We start from the raw sequence: 13,210 nt of genomic DNA on the forward strand, positions 1-13,210 counted from the left end.
ATATCCATCAATAGGGGACGGGGTTCAAATCGACGTGCCTGGCTGCACATGAAAATTATCTGGGGAGGGTTTCATCAAGACAGACGTGTCGGCCCCAAGCCGGAGCGATTACATCGCGCTCTCTGAGAGAGCGGTCTGGGCATTTAGATCTCTCCAGGTGACTTAAACGCCCAGCCAGACTTGAGAACCACCGGTTTAAATAAAGTATGATACATGCGTTTGTTCATTCAATGGACTTACCAGGCAACTATTAGCAAAAAGCGGATACACGGCAACCACCACTTTGTGTGAAGGAAGGAAAATATCTCTTTTTTCCTTGTATTTGCATACAGTCTTTCTGGAAGAATATAACAGAAACTGGTATACTCACGGTAGCCTTTGGGGAGAAGGATCGGCAGTGCGAAGCGAAAGGCTTGCATTTCGATATGTATCGTTTTATTCTGCTTGATTTTTAATGAGGGGCGTTTAAAAATTAATACTTTTGAACGAAATAAAATCGCAATTTAATTTGTAAACAGTTTTTCAGAAACACATGGCACTAAGCAACGTACGGTATCCCACGGCAAGTCGCAGGTACCGGCGTTCACAGGGTCCCCGTGGGGCCCTGCGTACTCGGGAAGAACCAAGCAGCTACCAAGGGCTGTTCTTTGCCCTGTGGGCAGAGACAGTAGCTCCCGCTACCTCCTTCGGCCCTAGCAACTGACTTATTCAATGTACCATTCTAAAGCAAACAATCATCGCCTGATAGGCTTGGGGAAACTGTTTACTCAGGGTTCACTTGCTCACGCAGCGTAGGTCATCATTAACGATATGTTGGCCTGGGCTATCTTCTTCTTAAAGAACATGTCAGATGTATACGCTCATTTTTAAGTTAGTTTGTCAAGTGGAAAAAATCATACATGGAAAGCAGAGATGAGTCCATCTTTTTTTTTCTAGAGCACTTACCTCATATAACATGCAAACGGTCTCTGCAGAGTTCAGAATAACAACACTGTTTTCATAAATAAGTGTGCTAGATCTTAAATTTGAAAGAACCAATTGGATTGCATTCTACAATTTCAATTTTTCCAAGGTACTCAAGAAGTCAAATAAACCTAAAAAGTCTAGAACGGTTTTACATTTATCGACGCGCAGCTACTAATTTCAGAGGTTTGCAGACATGTAAGTTAAATATTTTTTCAGTAGGTCACATTCCATGGCTATGGGACTTTAAAACTGGATCTCAGATACGTTACACTTAAGGGTCTTTTTTACTTTCTGTTCGCTTTTTTTTGAGGAGGGAGTAGGTCCCTTCAGAATATATAACTTCTGAATTTTACACCAGAAAAACGATTCTTTAATATTAATGGAAGAAGGAAACTGAGTTGTCTATAACAGATTCCTTTAAAAAATGTCGCAATGCACGCCAGACACATTAAGAAAGGCACTTTTCTACTAAAAAAAAAAAAAAACATTAGTATTTCAAGAGATCTGATTCTAGAATACCAAGGATCTTTAACGATCATCAGTTAACAACAGATCAGTTATAAACTCTTACAGTCATTCATTCAACAGGTCTTTATTAAATGCCACTTCCTGCCAAGTTCTACACTAAGCCACAAAGGCAGGGCTAGGATTTAGAAGAACTCCCACACCCATGCTCCAACCACAACTTGTACATTTTCTTGCTTCATTCAATTGCTTTTAAACCTATGCTTTAAAGTAGCAAATTTAAAAAAACACCGTCACTCTTTCTCAACCATATTTTATAAAATAGCTCGAATGAAGATGATTAAGAGCCGAAATGCTAACGAACTTTTTTTTTTTTTCCATCATCCCAAAGTTTCCAACCGTAAGAGAGAAAAAAAGAAAACGTCTGATTTTTCTGGGTACACCAGAGAGACAGAGTGAGGTATTTATAAGGTGTTAAAGGCAGAACTGATTAGACTGCTGATTTTGTTGCTTCTAACACATCCTAAATCAACACCTGTTTCATCTCTTGAGGAATGTGCAGGTTAACATCTAACTTGTCCTCGACTTGTGAAGAAATAGAGTTGCCATGACAACTGAATGAAAGTTTAGTTAGACTTTATCCAAAGAAATGCAAAAATCCACTCAGTTTCATTTGGCTGATATATATGCACTTGTAAGCAAATTCTAGGTTTCCGTTTGCAAAGCTGTCAAAGTAAACGTTAATGTGTTCTGTGAAAATATTTCATGAATAAAATATTAAACACACACCCCTTTTGGTCAGAGTAGGCCAAAATACAAAAAATTAAACAATAACTGTTTGACCATGAAATCTTGGTGATGCTGCATTTAGTATTACAGGGCCCTGAGTATACCTTAATCAAGGAAAAGCAGATACTCCTAAAGTTAGTATATTTCTTAAATTGTGTTAAAATGTCATGTTATACATGTTTAATATCTGCTGCTATCTGTATATACAATGCAACCTAGTGTACATTCAAATAAGTAGACTATCCATTTTCCTAGAAAAATATTTCTGTCGTAAATACGGAGTTAAGGTTGTTGACCTATGCTGCATAATTAAACTATCTTTACTGGGAACCACACTGAGGGCCTCACCAGATATGCGGGGTCTCAGTCCACCCCATCGGCTCCTGGGGATGAATTTCTACGGCCCCAATGACCACTCTCATTTGGACGACTGCATGAGCTGGTGGTCATTTTCAATCAGACGTCCGTGGATAAACAAACATCAACGATCGTTCACTGAAAGATGCGGTTTACCAAATACAGAAATGCTCTTATTTATGATTAAAAAGTTTTAGGTGTGGTGACAAAAATCATTGTTATAAAGCAGCACGCATATCTCTTTATAACAACACTCTGCTTGGCATTTATTCTAGAGTACGATTTAGAAATTAAGCACAACCCAGGGACAACTAACTAGGAAAATAGTCTAACTATATGAAAGAATGAAAGGCATACAGAGAGAAATATGACAGTCAGGGCCCCATACTCAAACTAACGTTAAAATCTCATGTAACAGAAAGAGCCCTCTGCTACACAGTACTCATCTGCAGCATTATGTATGAATGGCTACATTTATTGTGCTTAATATACTGTATTACTTTGGCACAAACAGAAAGTGCAATAAGGGGGAAAAAAAATGTGTGGCTTGATGTGCGTGAAGACGCACTGTCCTCTTCAGCAGTCCATCATAACGGCAGCCGGACAGATTCGGACTGAACACAAGTGAGACGCCGGCCCATCCCCCTCCGTCCCATCCCACCCTCCCATTCAAGCGCTGGGTACAAAAGTGCCTGTGTGACCCCGAGAAGTGACTCATGGATGTTCCATTTACAGACGGGGTGGAGTTGCGGGAAATCACTGTTTCGTGCCCAGTTAGCTGGAAAAGTCCATCCTGTTTTTCCTCTTTTACATAATAATCATTTCTCACACACCTGAAATGAAGAATGTTCCACAAGGAGGAACTCACCAAATATTTCAGCGCTCTTACACGCAAAAGGGAAAGACCGACTCGGACGGCCAAGACCCTGACCTCATGGTGCGGGCCTAGCAACTCACACGAGGCGAGGGACTTGGACAATCAGGGTTTTAAAACGTTTGTTCCTTTTCGCCCACACTAAGAAAAACAGTGGCTGGAGAAATAATCACAGGACCAGTGTGCAAATCAGATTCACCCACCAGGAGTTCACGCTGGCAGCCAGGGCACTTCATGAATGCTAGGAGAATCTTTTTACAACTTCCTTTGCCAATGAGACACAATGGCAAATTGGCTTCCTTAAGATGACCTCACAAACAAACCTTGAGAAACACAACCTAAAGCTACCACACAAACCAATGCTCTCTCTAGAGCTATGCTCAGTACAAGAGCACATGCCTAGCCCACCCCCAGGACCACCTACTAAGGCAAATGACAATGGGTAACGTGACCAATTCACATTTCAGAACTTAAAATGACAATGCATGTCTTGGCTTCTAAAAACATGTAATCTGATCCCCTTAACTTATCCAAGTTTTCCCAGTATCTAAAAGATTGTGTCACTTTTTTAAAAGATATATATATATTTCAAATACATCTTAATTAGCTCTTTCTCAGTCACAAACTTGAGATCTGCGTAGGTGAAGACCAGACCATTCCCCACATCACCAATTAAACTGACCTCTTAAGGCTCATCATGTACTTAGGTTTAAACTACGTTGAAATTCACAGTATATTACATTTAATAACAGGGACCAATAGTTATTTTACCAATGAGGAAAAATTCTATAGAGATTTTATTCAAATCAGGTTTCTCCACAAATGTTATGCTCATGGTGTAAAATATCCGAAAGACTATTTAACGTCTGAAATAATTTAAATCACAAAAGTAACACAGATTCATTAGAGCAAAATCCAAAATGCCCATGAAAAATAAAACACGAAAGAGTAAAATAAAATTTTCACCTGCCCCTTGGCAACCACTGTCCCGAGCCTTATCCACATATGCATAATCAATTACGTACGCCTATTTTTAAATATTATTCACACAAATTTATATCTTGTTTTTACTTTGTCTATTGAAAACACATTTCCCTGTCTGTATATGTACACATATACACATGTATGTACACGTGCATGTGTGTATGTGATATGTATACATGTATAACATATGTATATGTAAATTAAGAGTATCATGCAGAATATCATCCATTAAGCACCTATATCATTTTTTAAATATCATTATTTTTAACAAATTTTACCCTCCAGCTAAATAAGATTTTACTCTTGATAATAAAACCTTATAAATAATTCTGAATACAAATATGCCAGACTCCTAAGCATATTCCTGACCTCCCGGTCACCTCCATCCAGGTCTGAGTTACAGCCTGCTAAGTGCCTTGATTCTGAAGGTTTAAGGTCTCTGTTTCATCACGGACGAAAGGTGAAAAATCAAGGTGAAAAAATAAGTAAATAAAAACACGTCACTTCGGTTCTGTCTCAAGTCTCCTATCGACAGAAAGAAAAAGATCTCTGAAAAATGGTTCGATTTTAGGAAAGCCTCAATGTGAATAACCCCGAACTCCATGACTTCAAAGGCTCTTGGTAATACTTAAATTACTTTGTATTGCATTTTATCTTTTCAAAAGCTTTTCAAACTCGTTATGTTACCTCCTCACCACAACCTTATTTTATATAGGACTGCCACTTTACCAATGACTGAGCCGAGGACCAGAGAAACGAAGAGACTTGCTTGGTCTCACTCGGTACCTGAGGCTGGCCGAAATCGACAGTCTCCTCGATCTGTCCCCCAAGTGCTGTCAACAGAACCCACTTCATTAGATGGAACAGTCCCTTCTTTACCTCTGACGAAAATCTCTAAAAGCTCCCCAGGGTGCATGTCATGTTTCACGACAGAGAGATGTGATACAATGAGTGAGCCGATAAATCCGAAGCATCAGGCAAGGCGACAACCAGGGACGCTTTTAGAAAGCAGTTACACATAAATCGAAAACTGTTATTTACGTGTTACACATCTTACGTCACAGGGATTAAAAATATGACCCTCGTGGAACTAAACTGGATTTTTTCCAGAAGATTCTCCACCCTACCCCGGAAAAGTCTCATTAGAAACGCTCGTGTCCTGAGCGCCGGACGCACCTCTGCGTGATTTCCCTCTGTGCGAGGGAACAGGGAAGTCCCCGCCCCAACCTCAGTCATACCAAGGATGAGAACTGTGGGTTCTTAAGGTGGTACTTAACATAAAGATTTACTTTATCTTCTTGTCACGGTTTCCAATGGGGTCCATGCTGTTTATTCTTCCTGGCGTAAAGTCTGCTGTCCTCTGGACTGCAAACTCCAGTAGGTGGGACTAAGCGTGTCCTATCTCGGACGGTACCAACTGGAGCACCAAGCCACGAGCGCATGGGCCTCAGATGCTATTTGATGATGCTGATAAGTGGATTAGATCATGTTTATACTAACCCAGTAACAGATTACTTAAAGTTGTTCCAGCAGAACAGTGTGGATTAGCACTAACTAGGCCACTCAGGACTGGCGGGGAGGAGTGGAGCCTACGCTTCCCGCGGGCCACCGAGCAGCCAGAATGCTTGCACATGCTCCTCCCGTCTCGAGCGGTATACATGCTTACTCGCTTCATCTAACACTCGATAACCCGCAATCTTTTTTACCTTCCTGTCGCACACACATTTTAGGGGGAAACTAGCCCGCTCATTTACCAGAGACATTTATGTCCCTGAGCATATCGTGGCTTTAAAAATTTTGTAAATGAACACGGTGACCTTAAAACCAAGGGAACCAAGAACCCATTTCTACTTTTGACTTGAGCCTCCAGACAAATAATCTATTTTTATTCTAACTTATCCTCTGAAACAAAGGGTTATTCAAATATATATTTATGTATCACTTAATTAAAAGTGAAAGCATTCTGAAGACAAGCAATTTTATAACTTTAAATAGAACTTACAATTCAAATACCATAATCATATAGTGATCCTAACTACTTCTCCCAAACATGTAAATTCAATCTTTTGATTCCTTTTCTGTTTTCCTAGCAACCCCTTCTCTGAAAATTATGAAAAGGATTTTTTGTCAAGATCCTACAAGAAATACACTTGAGAAGGAATCCTGACTGTGATGATATTAATAAAAAGTTGGATCTTATTTTTACTTAATTCCCACCCACCCCCCACAAATACATGGCAATATATGATACGAAATTGCCAGTCACCCCGAATCTTCAGGAGACCTTTTATTCTCAAGATCTACAAGTTAGTTACTATATTTAAATGCACTTTAAGAATACAAATTCAAACTCATATTAGGAATACTAGATTTTTTAACCTAAGGATTTACCTTAACTTCTCAAAATCTATTCGACCATAAAGTAGGCTCGCAAGGGCGGCGGATCACTTATATGAGACACCCCCTTCGTCAGAAAGCACATGCTAGCTCCTATTTGGTTAAATCTGGATAAGATGAAACAGAGGGTCATATTTTGCAGGGCAAGAAAGAGAGTTTCTGGGAGGTTTTTCCCGGAAGGCTACACAGCATCTCAAAGTCAGGGGAAGAGAGCAGGAGGAAAGTCTCGCTTGGCGGTTCTTGGTTGATCTGATGTGCGCTGGCTGACTTGTCCCCATCTTCCCGGGTCTTTACTGAGGTTTGCTACTTCACTTATTTTTCCAGGGGACCCCCGAGCAGGGCTGTCAGGTGAGATGTTCAGGTGAGCTGTTTGAAAGAGATCTCTATTTCTCCCAAAGACATATACTTCAGAAACTTGTACAAAATCCTAATCGGGTCTATTTAAAACAACAAAAAAAAAATGACAAAACAAAAAGACAAAAAACAAAAAAAAAAACGCAGTCCTTGGCATAATTTTGTGTTCTTCACGGGACACCGATGGAAAGTTAGAACGGTCTACTGAAAATGTTCCCACCACATGGGAATCAATTTCCCTAATATGGCCAAGGCCTAAATATAGCCGCGTTTTGTTCAAAATACACTCAGTTAAATGTGTGGAAGGAGGAAGTGATGGTGGTGGGCAACCGGGCAGAGAGCACAGGAAACAGTGACAATGTAACTCAACTATCTCCGCCAGCATCGAAACGGCTTTAAACGTCCTTGACAAACGGCTGCCAAAGCAAAGACACCTGTAAGGCGCGTGCCCTTTTCTCCGCAGGCTTGGCTCCCTTGATGAAGTCTGGGTTACCGGGAGGGAAGAAGAAATTACACACCCTGGGTCTGAAGTAATTCTAACCATGCTGAGGAGGAGCCCAGCCCCACTGGTCCTCAAAGCCGCGAAAGGAATAGAATTCCCTACTCAAATTATTATAAGGACTCAGTTAGCCGAAAGGAAATAGGAGAATTTAACTAGGGAGTTGAAAGTCCTCACAATTTACCTTCCAAACACCACATAGGAAACATTTGTATTTAATGTTCACATAAATGCAGTGAGGGGCTGTGTCTTTTAAAGGAATGGAGTTCAAGAAAAGCAAACTCTAGAACGTAAAACTTAATCCAAAATGTATGCGAAGTCTCACTGGAAACTTTTAAAAGGTTTATTATACTGGGTCTATACTTGTTTAATTATAAATTGCTTTTGCAAGACGTTTTTTGCCAAAAAGCACCTAGCAGTGTTAGAGTTGGAAGTAGATGTTTAATTAAAAATTTTGCTGGGGAATAAAACCGGTTCAAGATAAATAAATGAACTTCCCAACTTCAGTGTGCTCAAAGGCAATACAGAGCATCTTAAAGCATCTTTTAAGAGATACCCCTTGAAGGCAGAAGAGCGAATCTTTTAAAGATTAGGTTCTGTGGTCAACCCGTTTGTTTAGGTCAAAATGAAGGCTGTGCCCCGTGTGGCTGTGGATCTGTCGAAGCGAGTTCTTGGCGGGGGCTTCCCCATCTGTAAAATGGGAATGATAACAGCGCCGATCTTACAGGGCTGTGAGAGCAATGAATGAGCATTTAAGGTCTCACACGCTCCGCGAATGCTAGCTAGGATTGCTCCAAGGTGTGTGTTCGGAAGTCGGACCTATTAAGCGCATGCATCCGCTTCTTGAAGCTGCAACCCCAGCCGTTGCATCAAAGCATGGATGGCACTGCCCCTGCGCGCACATCATGCGGCACCGGCCTTCGCAGTGACGTGCAAATTGCACACTTCCATTCGCCCGTCTGCGAGCTTGTCCTGTGCAGCGAGCAAGAAGGACGCCGCCTTTCTCGGTACTGTGCTTTGCTCCTTCGCAACTTCGAGATGCCGTCACGTACACAATAGGTCGGCGCTGCGCGCACAATGACAGCTCACGGCTTCGCGGCGCCCGCAGAGGCGCCCCGGCGGCGGCGCCGGGAAGGGGTTCGTCCCCGTTCCCCGCGAATCGCCCCCATCTCCGCAGCCCAGCAAGCGCACGCCCGGGGTGGGGGGGGGGGACCCAACTCTCTCGCCGGAGGAAGGGACCCTGAGCGGAGTCGGGAAAGAGAGGGAAGGAGCGGGGGGGGGGCGGGGGGGGCTCCCGCGCGCGGAGGTTTTGGGGCACCCCCCCCTGCACCCCCCACCCCCGCCCCAGCACCGGGACCCGGCGCGTCCGCGATGCCGGCGACGTCGCGGGCAGCCCGGCGCGCCCGGCGCGCGCGCCCGGGGCCCCCTTACCTGCAGGCGGGCGCGTCGCGGGGCGCCCTGGCCGGGGCCGCGGGCGCCGCGGGGCCGCCGCCGCCGCCGCCGCCGCCGCCCTTCTTGCTGAACAGCCGCTGCAGCAGCGTCGGGGCCATGGCGCTCGCGGGGCGCGCGGCTCAGCGCGCGGCCGGGGGCGGCGGCGGGGCCATCGCGGCGGGGCCGCTGCGGCCGGGGACCTGCTCGGCGCCGGGGCCGCGGGCGGCCGAGCCTGAGCCGGAGCCGCCGCCGCCGCGCGCGCTGCCCGCCGCCTCCTGCGGGGGGCGCGCGGCCGCCCCGGCCCGGCCCGCCCCGCCCCGGGCGCGCGCCTCCCGCGGGGGGCGGGCCGCGCCCGGCCGGGCTTCGAGGGGCGCGCGGGGCGGGGCCGGGGCCCCGAGGGGAGCCCGACGGCCGCGGGGCGGACCTTTGTCGCAGACAAAGCCGCTGGACTTGCGCGCTCGCTTTGTGCAGGTGCAAAGCGCCCGGTCGCCGAGCGCGCGTGCGGGGCGCGCGCGCGGCGCGCGCGAGGTCGCCGGTCGCACGGCGCGGGCTCGGCCCTCGGGACACCCGCGGTGTCGGCGTGCTTCTGCCGTACCCGGGTCAGAGTTCCGCGTTTGCTGTTGTCGTTGTTGTTGTTGTGTTGCTGTTCAACTTCTTATTCGAATCGCTTTCTCTGGTCGGCGTCTTGGGTCCACCGTGCGGAATTTCTGTAAAAAAGTTCCACGTGAACGTGAACCCAGAGATTTAGAAACTTAAAGGGAAGCTATTTTATAACAAGGGGATGCTTTTCCAGTCCACATGTAACAGTGAAAGCACATAATAATCCGATATCAACGGAGATTCTGTTTGGTTTGGGGAAAGGAGGAGTCACCGTAGGAGAGGCACGTTTGAGTTCACTTTAACTCCCAGGCCCACCCAAGCTCCGTGAGAACGCCAGCCTCCGCGCAGAGCTCTCCAAACAGCTTGCGGCGATCATGGCCTTGCCAGACCTCAAGCAGCTTCTTCAGACGTGCCATATAACGTTAGCTCTTCCGATGATGAATAATAGAGGCAAGGCAAGGTGCCTAAGATCACCGACCTTGCCTCTCCTTCCTTCACGGGAAGTGAGCCGTTTCTCACCTGGATTCCCTTACACCTGTTCAGAGGAGGGCTCTTGGAGGCTCAAAGAAGCGAATGTATTTCCATAGATATAAGTAATCAAAATGATCTCTTCTGGACCCATTGTAATTTGTACTGGCAATTTTTATAGTGTGGGTTTCTGGCTTTGGCAGGAAACTAGCTATGAGTGATGGCGTGCTGAAATTTCACAAAGGTAAGAGAAAGATGATAGCAATGGAAACTCGTTTTTCCCTTCAGAGTTTCGCTGTTAAAATGGTGGATTAAGTACCCATGCTGGTGAGCGATCATTTGCATCTTGACTGTTTCTGTTTCCTGAGAGCATCTACCTCGTAGGGCTGTCAATATTGGTCAGTATCCTGTAAAACAAGTAAAGTCTGCATCTGTTGTGGCTTTATTAAGACATGGCCCAGGACTTTTGTTTTTTTGAAGTCTTTTGATTACCGGTTTGATTTCATTGACGGTAACCATTCGGTTCATAGTTTCTGTTTTCTTGAGTTGGTCTTGGGAGATTTTATGTTTCCAGAAATGCATCTATTTCTTCTATATTCTCCAATTTATTGGCATACAACTGCTCATAGTACTTTCTTAGAATTCATTCTATTTCTGTGAGCTCTGTACTTAATTATCCTCTCTCATTTCTGGTTTTATTTGTTTGGATCCTCTTTGTTTCTTGATGAGTTTGACTAAAAGTTTATCCATTTTGTTTATTCTTTTATATGACTAGCACTTTGTTTCATTGAACTTATGTATTGCTTTTCTAGACTCTATATTGTTTATTTCCACTCTGATCTTTATAATTTCCTTCCTTCTACACATTCAGGGTTTTGTTTGCTGTTCTTTTTCTCATTCTTTTAAATAAGGTTATATTCTTTATTTGAAATTTTTCTTGTTTTTTTGAGGTAGCCTGCGTTGTATGAATATCCCTCTTAGTGTCCCAAGATTTTGTCATTTTTCTTTATCTCTAGGTATCTTTTGATTTTTCTTACTCTCATTATAAACCCATTCATTGTTTAGTAGCTTATTGTTTATCTCCATGGTTTGTGTATTTTTCAGGTTTTGTTTTTTTGTAGTTCATTTCTTGTTTCATATCACTCATTTTGTGGCCTAACATTTGGCCTATCCTGGAAAATGTTCCATGTGCACATGAGAAAAATGTATATTTTGCTGCTTTGGGGCGAAAACACTGAAAATATCAATTAAGTCCATTTTATACAGTGTTTCATCTAAGGCTATTGATTTCTTATCAAGTTTCTGTCTGAATGATCTGTCCTTTGGTGTCAATGGGGTATTAAAGTCTTACACTGAGTGTATTACTGTTGATCTCTACCTTTATGTTGGTCAATAAGTGCTGTATGCATGTATGCATGTATGTATGCACGTATGTATGTATACACGCACACACACACACACGCACTTCTATATTGGGAGTGTATATGTTTACAAAGGTTGTATTCCCTTGTGATAGTGATGCCTCTAGTTGCTATGCCCTTCTTTACTGTTATTTTAGCCTTTGTTTTAAAGTCTATTTTGTCTGATACGAGCATTGGTACCGCAGCTTTTTCTTACTGCCGTTTGAGTGACGTATCTTTTTCTTTCCCTTAACTTTCAGACTGTGTGTGGCAGCTGATCTGAAGGAGATCTCCTGCAGACAGCACTCCTGGGGTCTTCCAGGGACCGAGGGCTGCTGGGACACTTGGATTCCCCATGGTCACTGGGGTCCGTAAGGGCCGCCAGGCTGTGAGCGTCATTCGGAGTATGTGACCTACACGCCTTTCAAAATATGGAACACTCTCCTCACTCCATAGAGTTCCTGCTCTCACCTCACGCCACCCCCACAACCTGAGCGTGCGTCTTCAACCGCTGTTCCAAGTTTTCCCTATCACAGATTACTTTTTGCCTGTCCCTGAAATTCATACCAATAGAATCGTATTACAGTTACTCCTCTGTGCGTATCTTATTTTGCTTGGTGCAATCCCACAATAAATCTTAATTCATAATAAAAGAGGAAAAACATGTTTCCTATACACCAGGAAGTCTCATAAGTGCTTCACACATATGAACTTACTAAACTCTCGGTACTAGTCTATGAATCAGGCACCCCCTTTCCCATTTTACAAAGAGTTTGTTGCTCGCCCGAAAGAACCAGGCTATTGAGTGGCAGAGTCTGGACTTGGGCCCAGTCTCTCCCCAAAGCAAACACTCTTCATCGCCATGCTGTGGAGCACCGCTGTGGAGCACCACTCTGGAGCACCACTCTGCACTGGTGTGCGACGCAAGAGCCACAGCGATGAATCAAATACAGGCTTTGTCTGCATGGTGTTTACAGCCTGGTGGGATTTGGGATGGAACATACTAGGCAAACAAAGAGAGTTGTTTATATGATAGTAAGTGCTACTGAGAAAAATAATTCCCAATAAATGTTAAGAAAACTCTACTCAAACTGTCCAAGTCAGCTGTTTCCTGCTAGGACTCTTAATATGCCAACTCACTGGAAGGATAAGGAGAAGCCCTAACAAGGACCCACGAAACCCTTACGATAGCGATCTTCTAAGTCTGCCCACCTTATCGCCTACCAATTTCGACATCCCCGATCGCTTCTGCTTCACCGATACTGACCTCCACGTGGTGGGCCTCGGCATGTCAACCCCGCTCCTGCCTGCCAGATGCGTATGACTCGCTGTCCCACCTCGTTAAGGTCTCTGTTCAAGTGTCCCCTAAGAGGCTTTCCTTTCCTATTCCATATAAAATAGCAAGATCCAAATCCCCCTTAACTATCTTACAGTACTTGAATTTTCCACATAACACTCACAATATTTTCTTGATTTTTCTATTATCTGTCCTTCCCCCAGTAGAACATAAATGCCTCAGTGGCAAAATATGAGTTTCATTCATTGCTACACACACCAGTGCCTCAAACAGTGTTTGCCTTTTAGAATGTGTTCAAATGAAGAGGCTGGTAGTTAAGTGCACGCTGT

At 44.2% G+C, this 13,210-nt stretch overlaps 1 protein-coding gene and 1 long non-coding RNA gene across 2 annotated transcripts in view; one reads left to right on the forward strand and one right to left on the reverse strand.

Moving 5' to 3' along the window:
* Positions 1-9,139, reverse strand: part of FNIP2 (folliculin interacting protein 2) — an 87,421-nt gene extending 78,282 nt beyond the window's left edge. The window contains exon 1 of the mRNA XM_036234013.1: positions 9,117-9,139. The gene's annotated coding sequence lies outside the window, so the exon portion shown is untranslated. The remainder of the gene's footprint in view (positions 1-9,116) is intronic.
* On the forward strand, positions 8,506-12,259 carry LOC118612469. Its single transcript, XR_004954973.1, has 2 exons — positions 8,506-8,692; positions 11,845-12,259. It is a non-coding gene; the product is annotated as an uncharacterized LOC118612469 (long non-coding RNA).
* Positions 12,260-13,210: the final 951 nt, after the last annotated feature.

The sequence above is a fragment of the Rousettus aegyptiacus genome, unplaced genomic scaffold (assembly GCF_014176215.1).
Source record: "Rousettus aegyptiacus isolate mRouAeg1 unplaced genomic scaffold, mRouAeg1.p scaffold_m13_p_16, whole genome shotgun sequence".
Classification (NCBI taxonomy): Eukaryota; Metazoa; Chordata; class Mammalia; order Chiroptera; family Pteropodidae; genus Rousettus; species Rousettus aegyptiacus.